The 17513-nt window shown below is 39.2% G+C and overlaps 1 long non-coding RNA gene across 1 annotated transcript; it reads right to left on the bottom strand.

Annotated features, from left to right (window-relative positions):
* Positions 1-10449: 10449 nt before the first annotated feature.
* On the bottom strand, positions 10450-17414 carry LOC129412436 (uncharacterized). Its single transcript, XR_008633734.1, has 2 exons — positions 17258-17414; positions 10450-16663 (listed from the first exon to the last, which is right to left on the bottom strand). It is a non-coding gene; the product is annotated as an uncharacterized LOC129412436 (long non-coding RNA).
* Positions 17415-17513: the final 99 nt, after the last annotated feature.

The raw sequence follows: 17513 nt of genomic DNA, 5'->3' as shown, positions 1-17513 counted from the left end.
GCCAAGTGACAGTGGTACAGGAGGAACAGGAGCAGCAGATACTCACACACAAGACTAGAGCTTCTCGCGACTGTCAGTGTGAAAATTTTAATATGACTTAAATAGTATAAGTCGCAGGACCACCAAAACCATGAAAATAAGTGTGAGTTATAGTCAGAAAAATACGGTGCTTTGAAATAATATTACTAAAATAGAAGAGCCTCTTGCAGCTGTCAGTATGAAAATTTTAATATATAAGTCGCACCGGAGTATAAGTCGCAGGTCAGAAAAATACATTAAAGGGTGATGTCTGTGTAATAGTGCAAAAGAAAATGGAATTCTGTGACCTGGACATGAGTTTTTAAAGTGTGAATATGTTTTCCAAGTAGCTTCTTCAGTTGTGACAAGGTTCTGCAGGTCACTAACCGAGCTCACGCCAGACTGATATACGTGTGTCACTCTGAATTCAATTACACATACACATGATCAGTCTGGAAAGGCTCTGAACGGCTGAAACAGATCCTGAAAACACAGAACATCATGACGACTATTTGAATCTGATTGGTCGAAACGTCTGAAAAATCAAACTTTAGTTACATCCAGTTGAGAGAAAAGCACAGACATCTTCACTGGCCACAAATGCATCTTTTTCACAAACAAAATAGTCCCTGTGAGACTAAAAAAGGCCGAAGCTCATCTGCTGGCGTCGTCATGTTTGTTTTGGTTCGTTTGGACCATGGATCTATTAAAATAACTGGACAGGGTGTTGCTGCTTGCAGTTGCCTCCAGTTGATGTAATGGCCACTCACTGGTACTACAGCGGAAAAAATCCCCCGGGCTGAAACAAGATTTTTCTGATAGTGGCAATGTAATCACAAACTGCTCGTGTTCTGCTGATAGAGCACCCTACAACTTTCAAAAATGTCAGATTTTGTGGCGATTTTTACCCACTGCGCATGCTCCATCGGCCCAGAGCCACCGGAAGAACCTCGCCGGGCTAAAGACGAATCTGGGATCATGCGCCATTGAGCTCGGCCCATTGACTTAAATGGGCGGCGATTTTTAGACCCCGGGGCTCGGTTTGGACACTTCACCTTTGGCTTTCGCACAAACATCAACGCTGCAACGTGATTGGTCCACCCTGACAACTAACTTTAAAGGGGGCGTCTCTCAAGATGGATTCTCGTGAGTTTGTGAAAGGTCAGCAAGGAACTGCCTTAAATACAGTGTTGGGAAGGTGACTTTTAAAATGTAATCCCCTACAGATTACAGATTACACACACCAAAATGTAGTTTGTAACGTAATCCATTAAATTACTTAAAGTGAGTAATGTAATCTGAATACTTTGGATTACTTGATATTGTCATGCTTTTTAGTTTAGTTCTGGTTTTAGTCCTGATTTAATCCTAGTTTAGTTCTGGTTTAGTCCTAGTTTAGTTTTAGTTTTAGTCCTGGTTTAGTCCTAGTTTAGTTCTAGTTTAGTCCTAGTTTAGTCCCAGTTTAGTTCTGGTTTTAGTCCTGCTTTAGTCCTGGTTTAGTCCTAGTTTAGTCCTGGTTTAGTCCTAGTTTAATTCTGGTTTTAGTCCTAGTTTAGTTCTAGTTTAGTTCTGGTTTTAGTCATGGTTTAGTCCTAGTTTAGTTCTAGTTTAGTCCTAGTTTAGTCCTAGTTTAGTTTTGGTTTTAGTCCTGCTTTAGTCCTGGTTTAGTCCTAGTTTAGTCCTGGTTTAGTCCTGGTTTAGTCCTAGTTTAATTCTGGTTTTAGTCCTGGTTTTAGTCCTAGTTTAGTTCTAGTTTAGTTCTGGTTTTAGTCATGGTTTAGTCCTAGTTTAGTTCTAGTTTAGTCCTAGTTTAGTTTTGGTTTTAGTCCTGCTTTAGTCCTAGTTTAGTCTCAGTTTAGTTCTGGTTTTAGTCCTGCTTTAGTCCTGGTTTAGTCCTAGTTTAGTTCTGGTTTAGTCCTAGTTTAATTCTGGTTTTAGTCCTAGTTTAGTTCTGGTTTTAGTCCTAGTTTAGTCCTAATTTAGTTCTGGTTTACGTCCTGGTTTAGTTCTAGTTTAGTCCTAGTTTAGTTCTAGTTTAGTTCTGGTTTTAGTCCTGGTTTAGCCCAAAATGGGAAAACTGAAAATTACCGCCCTGTAATCCATTTATTCCAACAAAGTAACTGTAATCCAATTACCACTCACTGAAACAGTAACTGTAACTGAATACAGTTACTCATAATTTGTACTCTGATTACGTAACTTTGGTACATGTAATCTGTTACTCCCCAACACTGCTTGAAATATAATAAAGTTCCAACCAAATTTGGTAATGGGATGAACAATAATTGGCATGAATGACTGTAAGAGTTCACACCTTAGTTCAACAGATACTCTTTCCTGTAAACAACTAGGGTGTGTTAGTTTCAATGTAGTGTTTTAGCTCCTTTCTTCACACAGATATAAGACAATCAATCGAACATTTCAAAACACGTGGAAGCCTAAACTACATCGATTAGCAGGTTTGACATATTTGCTCATTGAGGAGTTTTTATTAAACAAATAAGAGACGATTCTTGCGTCCTAAATTTTTTTGATTAGAAATGTCTAGTGCACAGGTGTCAAACATGCGGCCCGGGGGCCAGATCCGGCCCTCCAAGACCTTTAATCTGGCCCTCGGCTGATTTTCTACTAAAATATTTAAATTCTGCTTTTTATTAAAATCTTGTTAATTTTCTGTGGTGTTTATCACAGCAGCGTCTCCAGCGTCTCTGTACGTGGCCCCTCCCACCAGAGCAGCACAAATGAAGACTTGTCTCTTTCCAAACGCTCTTAAAGGACGATCGTTTTGACTGTTGACCGTGACACCCTCATCAGAAAAATGTCCAACATGAGAAAAGTGGAGCCGTGTGCAGGATTTTCCCAGAAAAATGTACTTATTCCTATTTATACAAGTTAATGTTAAACAAGTTCATGTTAAAACATTGTGTTGAAATTGTATTTTTCTTAGAGTTTCAGGTTGTTCATAATATTATAATATTTTGTAAAAGAAAGAGTTAATCAATTAAAAAAGATTTCTGTAATAGATTTGTGTTTCTCTGCACAAATATTTGAACTTATTGTTATTTTGGGGGTTTATATGACATAAGTTTTCTGATCCGGACACTTTGGGATCAGAGTCGGTTGGATACGGCCCCCGGACCAAAATGAGTTTGACACCCCTGGTCTAGTGCCTCATCAAATCAAACAAGGTGAATTTAACAAAAAATACAAAATGAATCTTATATTCTATGCCAGATCAGCCCATCAAAACTGCTTTCTGTATTTACATAAAGTCTATTCTGAGAGATTTTTCCCTCTGTTCACTGTGAAATGAAAAGGAGCTGTACATTCGAATGGTCATAAAAAGGCAATATAATGTATCCTGAGGGCAAACGTTATTACTTTTCTTTTTCCATTTCCCGGACCTCCCCTGAACGCTCCACGACTCAACTAAAAACCCTGCAGCAAAACACAGCAATTAGCTCCATTCAGAAAACTCATTTATACAATTTAATTTGATATGCTTCAATATTATTCAATTACTGTCCCAATCCAGAAGCACAGGCCCAAACAGGACCCCAAAATCTGACAGAAACATATGACAACTATTTGGAGATTGGGTGGAATCAGGAAACAATGTTAAATCGATGTGTCCTGTTGGGCTTCTGTACAAATATTTGTTCTTCTGTAGCTCCTCATTAAGAATGCATTAACTGTGAAATGTAATCACAAGTACTAATTATTGATGTTGTATTTTATGGAGCACACAGGCTGACTCAAAAGAAGGCATAACTGTAGATACCAAACCAAAGAGTGACAACGGTAAGTTTTAAAAATTGGAATCATGTTAATAGGAATGTATAAATAACAGAAATAACCGTGATATCCGTCCATTCATCCATTTTCTTCAGCTTATCCAGGGCCAAGTCGCGGGGGCAACAGTCTCAGCAGGGACTCCCAGATTTCCTTCACCCCAGACACATCCTCCAGCTCCTCGGTGTCACTTCTGAGCAACTCCGTGACCTCCGGAGGTAAACAGAGCGCCGCTTCTTCCTCTGTGTAGCTGTCGTCAGACTCAGCCCCGGCCGCCGTGAAGCTGTGTTCTCCATCCCCTCTTTCCGTCAGTCCCTCACAAGTTTATCGCTCACTCCAAACTTTCTTTCTGCTGCTCGATTACTGTTTTTGGCTGAATATTTCGCTACTTGCAGCAGGACAGCGGCTTTTTCTGCAGGAGACATGCGCAGTAGAGTGAAGTGACAGTGGTGCGGGAGTAACAGGAGCAGCAGATACTGACACACAAGCCTGGAGTGTCTCGAGGCTGTGTGAACATTTTAATACGGCTCGCAGGGGCAACAGTCTAAGCAGGGACTCCCAGACTTCCTTCACCCCAGACACATCCTCCAGCTCCTCCAGAGGGACCCCAAGGTGTTCCCAAGCCAGAGACATAGTCCCTTCAACGTGTCCTGGGTTCTCCTCCCAGTGGGACATGCCCGGAACACCTAACGAGGAAGGAGCCCAGGAGGCATCCAGAACTAAGGGAGCGCCCAGTCACCCTGCGGAGGAAACTCATTTCGGCCTCTTGTATCTGCGATCTTGTCCTTTCGGTCATTACCCAGAGCTCATGACCACAGGTGAGGGTAGGAAAAAAGATTGACCCGTAACTCGAGAGCTTCGCCTTTTGACTCCGCTCCCTCTTCACCACTACAGTCTGATACAGCGACCGCATCACTGCCGACGCTGCACCTGTCCACCTGTCAGTCTCACGCTCCATCCTCCCCTCAGTCGTGAACAAGACCCCGAGATACTTGAACTCCTCCACTTGAAACAAACAGTGAGAGACACAGGACTACATTCATAGATAATACTCCCTACAACTGTACAACAACTCACCCTTATGTAACAGATAATACTCCCTACAACTGTACAACAACTCACCCTTATGTAACATATAATACTCCCTACAACTGTACAACAAAACACCCGTATGTAACAAATAATACTCCTTACAACTGTACAAATCCTCAACCTTATGTGACAGATAATACTCCCTACAACTGTACAACAACTCACCCTTATGTAACAGATAATACTCCCTACAACTGTACAACAAAACGCCCGTATCTAACAAATAATACTCTTACAACTGTACAAATCCTCAACCTTATGTAACAGATAATACTCCCTACAACTGTACAACTCAACCTTATGTAACAGATAATACTCCCTACAACTGTACAACTCACCCTTATGTAACATATAATACTCCTACAACTGTACAACTCCTCAACCTTATGTGACAGATAATACTCCCTACAACTGTACAACAAAACGCCCGTATCTAACAATAATACTCTTTACAACTGTACAAATCCTCAACCTTATGTAACAGATAATACTCCCTACAACTGTACAACTCAACCTTATGTAACAGATAATACTCCCTACAACTGTACAACTCACCCTTATGTAACATATAATACTCCCTACAACTGTACAACTCCTCAACCTTATGTGACAGATAATACTCCCTACAACTGTACAACAACACGCCCTTATGTAACATATAATACTCCTTACAACTGTACAAATCCTCAACCTTATGTAACAGATAATACTCCCTACAACTGTACAACTCAACCTTATGTAACAGATAATACTCCCTACAACTGTACAACTCACCCTTATGTAACATATAATACTCCCTACAACTGTACAACTCCTCAACCTTATGTGACAGATAATACTCCCTACAACTGTACAACAACTTGATAATACTCCCTACAACTGTACAACTCACCCTTATGTAACAGATAATACTCCCTACAACTGTACAACAACTCACCCTTATGTAACATATAATACTCCCTACAACTGTACAACTCACCCTTATGTAACAGATAATACTCCCTACAACTGTACAACTCCTCAACCTTATGTGACAGATAATACTCCCTACAACTGTACAACAACTTGATAATACTCCCTACAACTGTACAACTCACCCTTATGTAACATATAATACTCCTACAACTGTACAACTTGATAATACTCCCTACAACTGTACAACTCAACCTTATGTAACAGATAATACTCCCTACAACTGTACAACAACTCACCCTTGTGTAACAGATAATACTCCCTACAACTGTACAACTTGATAATACTCCCTACAACTGTACAACTCAACCTTATGTAACAGATAATACTCCCTACAACTGTACAACAACTCACCCTTGTGTAACAGATAATACTCCCTACAACTGTACAACTCACCCTTATGTAACAGATAATACTCCCTACAACTGTACAACTCCTCAACCTTATGTGACAGATAATACTCCCTACAACTGTACAACAACTTGATAATACTCCCTACAACTGTACAACTCACCCTTATGTAACATATAATACTCCCTACAACTGTACAACTTGATAATACTCCCTACAACTGTACAACTCAACCTTATGTAACAGATAATACTCCCTACAACTGTACAACAACTCACCCTTGTGTAACAGATAATACTCCCTACAACTGTACAACTTGATAATACTCCCTACAACTGTACAACTCAACCTTATGTAACAGATAATACTCCCTACAACTGTACAACAACTCACCCTTGTGTAACAGATAATACTCCCTACAACTGTACAACTCCTCAACCTTATGTAACAGATAATACTCCCTACAACTGTACAACTCACCCTTATGTAACAGATAATACTCCCTACAACTGTACAACTCACCCTTTTCCTATTTTCCTTACGACCTCTTATTGGTAGTACTATATTTCTGTTTTTGTTTTGTTTGTTTGTTTGTTTGTTTTTTACTTTTACTTACTTGTACATATACATTTATTTAATTAGGCCTTGTATGAGCCTCTTGCTATTTTTCGTTGCTACTTATTGCTACTTAGAAGTTTTTTTTACCATTTTTATTCTATGTTATTGTAATATATTGTGACGTGTGAGCTACTGTGTCCAAGTCATTTCCCTCGTGGATCAATAAAATCTGTCTAAATCTAAGTGTATTATTCACAGAACCCTGTGCGTTTCAGATTATGTAGACGTCGTCAGGCTGCACCGTATCATGAGACTTTATCATATCACACACACTGAAGCCATTTTTTTTACATTTTAAAATTATGCTGTTGCTGCAAGATTGGGATGGATGGATACGATTGGGATAATTAGTTGAGCAGTTCATTTATGTTCCCAGTTTTTCCTGTGTTTTGCTACACTGAGCCCGTGGGGTGGCTGCTGTTTTTTGTTTTTTTTTGTTACGTATAAATTAAAGAGTGATTAGAACATCATTATATCTTGTGGTATAGTCACATTTTTACAGCATTTTTCCTCCTTCAGGGCATTTCAAAGCGCTTTACATTAAGGAACCGATCACCGACTCATGCACACTTTCATACACCAGTGTACGCAGACACTGGGAGCAAAGTGGGTTAAGTGTCTTGCCCAAGGACACAACGACAGCATTCATCTATATCACAGGTGTCAAACATAAGGCCCGGGGGCCGGATCTGGCCCTCCAAGACCTTTAATGTGGCCCTCGGCTGATTTTCTACTAAAATATTTTTATTATATTTTCTATTAAAATATTTGTAATTTTCTGTGGTGTTTATCACAGCAGCGTCTCCAGCGTCTCTGTACGTGGCCCCTCCCACCAGAGCAAATGAATGACATTGTCTCTTTCCAAACGCTCTTAAAGGACGATCGTTTTGACTGTTGACCGTGACACCCTCATCAGAAAAATGTCCAACATAAGAAAAGTGGAGCCGAGTGCAGGATTTTACAACAAAAATGTACTTATTCCTATTTGCATACAAGTTAATGTTAAAACATTGTGTTGAAATTGCATGTTTTTTTTTAAGTTTCAGGTTGTTCATAATATTATCATATTGTGTAAAAGAAAGAGTTCATCAATTAAAAAAGATTTCTGTAATAGATTTCTCTGCACAAATATTTGAACTTGAATTGTTATTTTTGGGGTTTATATGACATGAGTTTTCTGATCCGGCCCCTTTGGGATCAAAGTAGGTTGGATACGGCCCCCGACCAAAATGAGTTTGACACCCCTGATCTATATGATCTGGAATCACCGCCAACTTATGACTCAATGACCGCTCCAGCACTGATGTTTATGTCGACAGGTTTATAATGCACTGTAATACACATTTTAGGAAATATTGTACTACGTTTTCATTTTTTAACTCACCAAAATGTGTCTCATCGAGTTTAACATATGAATTTCAGCCAAAAAAATATCTTAAAAAACAGGGAAACTACCAGAAAGCCTCAGGGCCCAAACCCCAGGCAACATTTTGACAGCCTCGTATTGAATAAAGAACAGTGTAAATTGTTGTTCTCTTCTCCTCCGTGCTGCTCGTACGACTACACACTGTCAGGATTAACCAAGACTGAAACTGAAACAAGTTTTCTTTCGTACGAGTTGAATATCTGATTTACAATTTTGAATATTTTGACATAAAACTGCCAAATCGAAAAGAATTTGAATTTCATTAAATGCAAATCGTTGGGGTGGCTCTGTGACTTGAGAAAACTAAACCAGGTCTAAAAATGACAGATTAAAGTTTTGAGAATAAATGAGGACAAATCTAAAAAAACAGGACTGCCCTTTATACGTCTGCAACTTCAGAAATAAGTTAATAAAAAAGAAAATAAGTTGATATAAAGTGTGTGTATTTTATCTGTTTAAAATGACGTGTCACAAAGAAAAAGCCAAACTCAAAGCCCGAATATTTCTTGCGAATCGTGTAGTGGGGATAATTAAAGTCATTACGTAAGACAAACAGCTCTGAGGCACAAAGCATTCTGGGAAAACTCAGACAGATGCTCATTATTTTAAAAGGAGCTCAGGACAGGCCAGTCTGGAGGGTGACTAATTTTGTTTTAGCTGACAGTAAAAGTCTATTTCTGAACAATGATATGTTTTTAAATGTAAAAGACAGTTTAAAAGGACTATTTTTGCAGTAAATTTATAGGAAAATTATGTATAAGACTGGGTAGATTATATACAGGGAAGAAAAGTATGACAGACGGGTAAACAGTGACACCTTTTGGTTAAAAAGAACATTGCAAGTCACGATTATAGTATTTAAAGTGATGTTGAAATTTATACTGATATTTCTAAGAACAATATTTTATTTTTTAGCATTTTAATTACTGTATTTTAAACCTGCTTGTCTCCACAGATATGACATTGCTTTGCTTTGAATGTTACACAGTATAGCATTAATTTTTATCTATTTATTTATTTCCATGTAAAACAGACATGTCAAACTCAGGCCCAGGGGCAAAATTTGGCCCGTGATATAATTATATTTGGCCCATGAGATCATATCAAATATATTAGAGCTGGCTCGCCGACTATAGATGCATTATTTATTTAAATGTTGTTATTACCGTATTTTCCGGGCTATTAGTCGCTCTGGATTATAAAACGCACTGTCATTAAATGGTCTATTTTCAAACTTTTTTCACAAATAAACCGCACTGGACTTTAAACGAAACACAACAGTTGAATGGGTCAGTGGTTTTGTTTGTTTGTGGCGTTCACGGTGACTCTGGGCCTTGTTCAGTTGTGGCGTGTAGGGAGGTGCTGTCTGGGACCAACAGATTGTCGGCGTGTTCGCAGTGACTCAGTTGTTCAGTTGTGGCTCAGAAAGGCACATTGCGCTCGCTTTTTTGGTTCGTTCCTCAGTTCCGTTCCTCGTCGGCGTGGGGTGATGAGTGTGTCTGTGGGTGTGTTTTGTTGTGTGGTCGCTGTCTGCTCCGTGTGTGTTTGTGTGTTCTGCGTCTGCGGCTTTGTAGTTTACTGAAGTCGTGCTGGGACACCCGAGCGGATTCGTGTATGGGGCGCTCTGGATTGTGGGTGCGTGGTTGTTTTTTGATGGGGTTAGAGGCTTAAGAGCGCGTCTAATACCCTGGAAAATATGATATTTTATATTACGCTTGTTCTGGATTCAATGTTATTTTAATAAGAAAAGGTTTAACATTACATATCTCAAAACAAAAGAAAACATGCAGATGTTGTTGAAATGTTTTAGTAAATATTTAATTTGGCCCGTGACTTAGTCCCAATTTTTTATTTTGGTCCTCTGGTTTTGGTGAATTTGAGTTTGACACGACTGATGTAGACAAACGGGTGACACCACCAGGCCACGTCACAGGTCAGATCTGTGGAGAGGCAAACCCGCTTGCATTAAAAATATACTTACTACTTACTTTTTACTTACTAGTTACTTTTAAGCTCTAAAAACACTTGTAAATGAAAAAATGAAAGCTAGATATGTTTAATGCCAAACTGTGGGACTCTCCAGGCAAAGTAATAACATCTCCATGGAGACGAGAAAGTTTGACCCTTTAAGAGGAAAATTACAGAGACTTAAATGATAAAGAAAAAGACTTGAGAGTATAAACAGTTGAACATGTTTAATACTGAGTGGCCCCAGAACATTGTAAACTCTAGTTGTATTTTCAGACAGAAGCAGCACACAGAACGCTCATGCATTGGACCGGACACTTCATTTCACATTAGAACAACTGTAAACAAGTAAACACAAAAATATGGCACGTTTGAAGCATCGGACTGTATCAAAAATGGGCACAGAACACCACACAAAATATAGAAACAAACCTGGTATTAATTTTGAATATTTAGGCCAAAGAGAAGTCGCTATGAATTTAAAAAAAAAATAAAAAATCTTCAATTAAATATACAAATTAACAGAAATGCACGCAGGTTTTTCAGTTCTGATCGTGATATTTTGGCTTTAAAAGACGCACTGTGTAACTTTGCTTGGGGATCCATCATCTGCTTGTTTCTATGGAGACGTCATTGCTCTTTCTGGAATGTTCCGCAGTATGAAATTAAACATATCGAGCTTATATTTATTCAATTACAGGTGGTTTTACAGCTCAAAAATACCTAGAAAAACAGACATTCTGACTGTGAGTGGGGTCGCCTCTCCGCAGATCTGACCTGTCACTTGGCCTGGGGTTTGGTCTCCATGACAATAGAAAGGTTTAATGCCGTACTGTGAAACATCCCAGACAAAGCAATAACGACTCAAATATCGACTCCAATAACGACTCCAATAACGACTCCAATATCGACTCCAATAACGACTCCAATAACGACTCCAAAACCGACGCATTTGACGGACCCATCAGAAAAGTTACACAATGCAGCTTTAAGTATCTGTCAATACTCTAGTCTACATCAATTGAAGCCTTTAAAAATAACAGCTTTGTAAAAAAAATAGTTTAATTGGTCAGTAAATCATCTTATTACACCAATTTATGGACCAAAATGGAATATCGAATGGACCGATATCTTGGAAACCGATCCATGAAAATGTATTTGGTGCTGGATTGTAGATTTGACCGGTTTAAAGGAGAGACTGAAAAAACAAATACAGCGTCTTTAAAGTGCGTGTAACATGTTTTTATGATTCTCTCATTTCTGCTTAATTTAGTGGGATAATACATGTTGTAAATATAATTAGTTTTACAAAAATCAAGAAGCAATTTGTGAAGCAGACTTGAAAAACATGTTAAAAATTACAGCAAGTAGAGAGTTCTTCACAATGGGGAGTATTCGATCCAAGATTTAGACAAAATTCATACTTAGAAAAACAAAACACATTTTTCTGAAAGTTTAAACGTGATTTCAACCAAATAAAGGCGCTTTCTTATAAATGTAATTGTCAAATAATAATCTCTGCGTATATTAGAGGAATTTAGGACCATGGCTGCGGGGAAACAGTTATAAAATCCCTTTTTGGATAAGAGAGGGTAGAGGAGGTTAGAATCATTTCTTTGTATTTCTTTGTATTTTAATAACCTTTGTTTTAATTCCAGTTTTTGTATTTAATAAAGAAAGGGAGAAAAAAAGTGTAACACCAAGATTTTCAACCAGAAAGTAAAATTTTGAACCTGAAAATTGTCCAAACTGGGAACCAACGTGTAAAATCTTTAGTAAAATCTTAAATATAATGATCTTAACTGTGTTTTATTAAAATGTGTGATCCAACCTGTGTTTTAATTAACAGAGAAGAAGTGATTTGCTGCTTGATTTGACCGTCTTAAAAGAAGGTTTAGAGGAATTACAAATACAAATACAGCTTCCTTAACAGAACAAAATTGTTTTAATTATTTTTGTCAACACTACTCCATTATCAGAAAGTTAATAGTTGCTTAAAAATCAATGAAAGAGAGAGTTCAAATTAAGCTTTTCTTAAATACGCCGTGTTCAAAAATCCATGCCCATTTTTGTATACAGCCCTGGGGGATTTTAACAGATACATGTGCACTATTCAGGCCACTATAATTGCATTGCATTGAATAAATAGCACATTTGGCATAAAACACTTCTATTTATATTACAATATGCCCTGGCATGCAGAATAAGGACCCATTCGACTTAACAAAGCTACTTCTATTGTGACGTGGTCTGAAATGGGAGAGTGAGTCTGACTAGTATCGGTGAAACAGTGACATGAGACATTTTAAAGGACAGAGCGGACGAAAGAGGAGGAGGGGAGAGGGTAAAATGTTGTCAGAGTCGCAAAAAGTGAACATTTAAAAAGAAGTCTTGGTGCAGAAACTGATTAGATTCTAAAACATGTCTGACATCGGTTTGTTTGTGTTGGAATATTCCTTACTGATACTTTTTGTCAAACTTTCCGGTGGGTTTGATGCCAAAAATAGACACTGCTCTATCTGAAAATTTGTTAAACTTTTATCAGAGCTTCATTTTTACACCATCTGACCAGAAAGAACGGACTTTAAAAAGGTGAGATTTCCAAATCGCTCTCAAATAAAATTATGGTCAAATATAGTTGAATATTTGTTGAACATTCTTGAGTTTTCAGACTTTCAGATCATAAAACTTTTGACAGTGTCCGCTAATGTGTTTTTGGTGTCTTCGTGATAACTGATAAACAATCCACCTGTAGGTTTTATTCACGCTTACGTCACAAACCCGGAAGACGTTTGGAAACATGCGGATGACGACTTCCTTTGGGCTCTGATCGCGAAGGGAGGAATCGGTTTTCTTTATCTAGATCACAGGTGTCAAACATGCGGCCCGGGGGCCAGATCCGGCCCTCCAAGACCTTTAATCTGGCCCTCGACTGATTTTCTACTAAAATATTTAAATTCTGCTTTTTATTAAAATCTTGTTAATTTTCTGTGGTGTTTATCACAGCAGCGTCTCCAGCGTCTCTGTACGTGGCCCCTCCCACCAGAGCAGCACAAATGAAGACTTGTCTCTTTCCAAACGCTCTTAAAGGACGATCGTTTTGACTGTTGACCGTGACACCCTCATCAGAAAAATGTCCAACATGAGAAAAGTGGAGCCGAGTGCAGGATTTTCCAAGAAAAATTTACTTATTCCTATTTTTATACAAGTTAATGTTAAACAAGTTCATGTTAAAACTTTGTGTTGAAATTGTATTTTTCTTAAAGTTTCAGGTTGTTCATAATATTATAATATTTTGTAAAAGAAAGAGTTCATCAATTAAAAAAGATTTCTGTAATAGATTTGTGTTTTTCTGCACAAATATTTAAACTTATTGTTATTTTGGGGTTTATATGCCATGAGTTTTCTGATCCGGTTGGATACGGCCCCCGGACCAAAATGAGTTTGACACCCCTGATCTAGATGTCATTGTATTCTTTCTTTTTTTCCTTTTATAAATTGCCTATCAATTGGTGTATTATAATTTGCCTAACTTCATAAAAAAGATGTTATGTTCAGCAGATCAACAGTTCCAACCAGCTGCCTGTGAGTGACATCGAAGACGCGATTAGAGTCCCGTCCCCCGTGGAAAGCTTTGGCAGGTTGTGAAGACGCTGCTGCTGCTGCTGCTGCTGAATCCACGGTTTTATGACACGCCCATTGTCGGTAACTACACTGGAAATCGTCATGTGCATGTTTCCAAACGTCTTCTGGTAAACGTGAACAGAGCCTAGTCAAATATATGTAGCACAAACCCATCATAACGTCACTGCAAAATACCAATACAAAAGCAGGTGGAAGTTAACAGAAAACACACATAGTCCTTCAGTCTTTAAAGGCTCCGTACAGTTAAAGGGACAGCCTGGAATTTTGGACATAGGACCTAATTTCCTAGACACATTTTTAAATATTCCATCCAGTCCTTGTATTTGCAGAGGTCGCTGGTGCTAGACTAGTGCATGTCAATGTCCATAGTTTATCCTGCCACTAAAAACAGTCTTACCCACTCCACAAAACACCCGAAGCAAAACAATTATTACGCCAGACTGTCGATGTAAATGTTATTATTATTATTACCTTGTATTATTAGTCTGTCTACATCTCCAAAGCGGGTCTGTTCCACATTGTGATGTCATGTAGTGGTATTTTTCATGTTAACTGCTCACTTTTAACTTTAGTACAGCAGAGATGGGCAAATCAAGATCTGAAATTATCCAAATCCAGATTCTAGTAGTGTTGTAGTCAAGACCGCACTAATCGAGACCAAGACCACAGAGTCTAAGACCACAGAGTCCCGAGACCAGGACAAGACCAAGACCTCTGAGGGTCGAGACCATGACCCATCGAGATCAAATCGAGACCATCTTTGTAATTCTCAACATTTATTTGTATTTTATAGTTATTTTGGTACATATATGTGTTAGGTAAGTACAACTGGTTTACTTTTCTTTTTTAAGGATTGTTTGGCTTTGTTCATTTGGCTTTGTTCGTTTGGCTTTGTTCGTTTGTCTTTGTGGAGTGGGTAAGACACCAGTGATCTCATGGTTTTCATTGGTCTCATGGTTTGGGAGCATTTCTGCTAAAAACAAGAACTCCCTGAATCAGTTGGTTAAACGGGGCGAGTGAGGTGATTGTCCATCCTCAGAGCCGCCTGGACTCTCTGTACTCGAGACAGTTACAGAGGACGTCCCAGAGTATTTTAAAAGACGTGCAACATCCACTAAACTCAGAGTTTCAGCTGCTTCCCTCCGGTCAGAGGCTTTTAGTCCCAAGATCTAGAACAAATCGTTTAAAAGGAGCTTCGTTCCGGCTGCTATTGTACTTATGAATAAATTGTCATCTATTTATCTAAGATTGTGTGTTTTTAACATATTTAATATTTATTGTGAATTTAGCCAAGCGTGATGGATAAATTTAACTAATTGTTTATGGAACAAACCGTTCTGCACTGGAGCTCTGTAACACTTTATTTTGTAATTGTGTTTTTATACGTGTTTTGTGGATGAATGAAATGTGAAATGTGGGGCCTGCCTCTCAAATCTGCAAAGCAAATTTACCTACGGGTACGAATAAACTAACCTAACCCTAACCCTAATCTCTGTAAATACAAGGACTGGATGGAATATTTAAAAAAGTGTCTCCAAACGTCTCCGACACTCTGGCTCACTAGGAAAAGAGGCCCTATGTCCAAAACTCTGCACTGTCTCTTTAAAGTAGATGAAAAAAAAACATTGAACCAATTTTTGAACCATGACTGAGGAACATGTGTCAGTCTGAACTATAAACCCCGCCCATTTAGTTTCTTCCACGCTAATGTTGCATCTTAAGAGAGAAACAACTGTCTGGAATAGTCCCTGACTGTTGATTTCTTAAATATTATCCAACAACGTGTCTAACAAAAGCTGGAATTGCCATGCTTTTATCCCTTTATGGTCCTCGTACAAAAACCTGCAAATGAAAATGTTCAGTCCAGCTTTTACCGTTAACGGCGTGGCCCAAAGTGCGTCATTTTGAACTCAACGAAGTAAACAAACCTATAACGCATTTCTGAACATGAACTATCAGGATGAAGCGAAGGGTTTGCGTGAGATAAAAACAAGTTTAACCTCCGCCGCCTCCTCCTTTGACAGTGTGGTCGCAAGTCATATTTTACATCCAGCTAAAAAAATGACAGTGGAAATACAGCGTGTGTGTCAAATAGTGTACAAAATCAAAACTTGAGCGTATTCATTTAAATTTGCACTGTGTAAACTTTTCTGCCACCTGTTCGTCTCCACTGAGATATTTTTGCTTTGCCTGGAATGTTCCAGATTGGCATTAAAATGATCTTCCTACTTAATCAGGTACAGCCGCTTTAAAAGGTCCTGTATTATTACGCAAAATTGACTCTTGTGAGCTTTAAGCCATGTTAAAATGTTGTTACCTCGTCAAAAACATCTTTATTATTAGTCTGTCTAAATCTAAAGCTGGTCTGTTCCACCTTGTGATGTCATGTAGTGGTAGTTTTCACGTGAACCGCCACCTTTTAACTTCAGTTCAGTGGAGATGGGCAAATCCAGATCTGAAATTATCCAAATGATTCTAGTAGTTTTGCACTAATCGAGACCAAGACCTGTCTAAGACCACAGAGTCCCGAGACCGGGCGAAGACCAAAACCTCTGAGGGTCAAGACCGAGACAAGACCGAGACGTTTAAAGGTCGAGACCGAGACAAGACCAAATTCACGGCCCATCGAGACCAAATCGAGACCATCGTTGTAATTGACATTTATTTGTATTTTATAGTTATTTTGGCACATATATATCAACGTTTTTATAAATCTATCTCCATTTTATTACTTACTTGAGTGTCAGACCTCGAGACAGAGACAAGACCGAGTCCAAGCGCCTTCAAGACTGAGACGAGAACGAGTCCAAGCGCCTTCAAGACCGAGACAAGAGCGAGTCCAAGCGCCTTCAAGATCGAGACAAGACCGAGTCCAAACACCTTCAAGACTGAGACGAGACCGAGTCCAAGCGCCTTCAAGATCGAGACAAGAACGAGTCCAAGCGCCTTCAAGATCGAGACAAGAGTGAGTCCAAACACCTTCAAGACTGAGACGAGACCGAGTCCAAACACCTTCAAGACTGAGACGAGACCGAGTCCAAGCGCCTTCAAGACTGAGACGAGACCGAGTCCAAACACCTTCAAGATCGAGACAAGAGTGAGTCCAAACACCTTCAAGACTGAGACAAGACCGAGTCCAAGCGCCTTCAAGACCGAGACAAGAATGAGTCCAAGCGCCTTCAAGACCGAGACAAGAACGAGTCCAAGCGCCTTCAAGATCGAGACAAGAGTGAGTCCAAACACCTTCAAGACTGAGACGAGACCGAGTCCAAGCGCCTTCAAGACTGAGACGAGACCGAGTCCAAACGCCTTCAAGACTGAGACGAGACCGAGTCCAAACACCTTCAAGATCGAGACAAGACCGAGTCCAAACACCTTCAAGATCGAGACAAGAGTGAGTCCAAACACCTTCAAGATCGAGACAAGAGTGAGTCCAAACACCTTCAAGATCGAGACAAGACCGAGTCCAAACACCTTCAAGACTGAGACAAGACCGAGTCCAAACACCTTCAAGATCGAGACAAGACCGAGTCCAAACACCTTCAAGATCGAGACAAGACTGAGTCCAAGTGCCTTCAAGACCGAGACAAGACCGAGTCCAAACACCTTCAAGACTGAGACAAGACTGAGT

Source organism: Boleophthalmus pectinirostris, unplaced genomic scaffold (genome assembly GCF_026225935.1).
Source record: "Boleophthalmus pectinirostris isolate CB_2022bp ecotype Guang Dong unplaced genomic scaffold, ASM2622593v1 HiC_scaffold_8, whole genome shotgun sequence".
NCBI lineage: Eukaryota > Metazoa > Chordata > Actinopteri > Gobiiformes > Gobiidae > Boleophthalmus > Boleophthalmus pectinirostris.
This window is presented reverse-complemented; position numbering and strand designations above follow the sequence as displayed.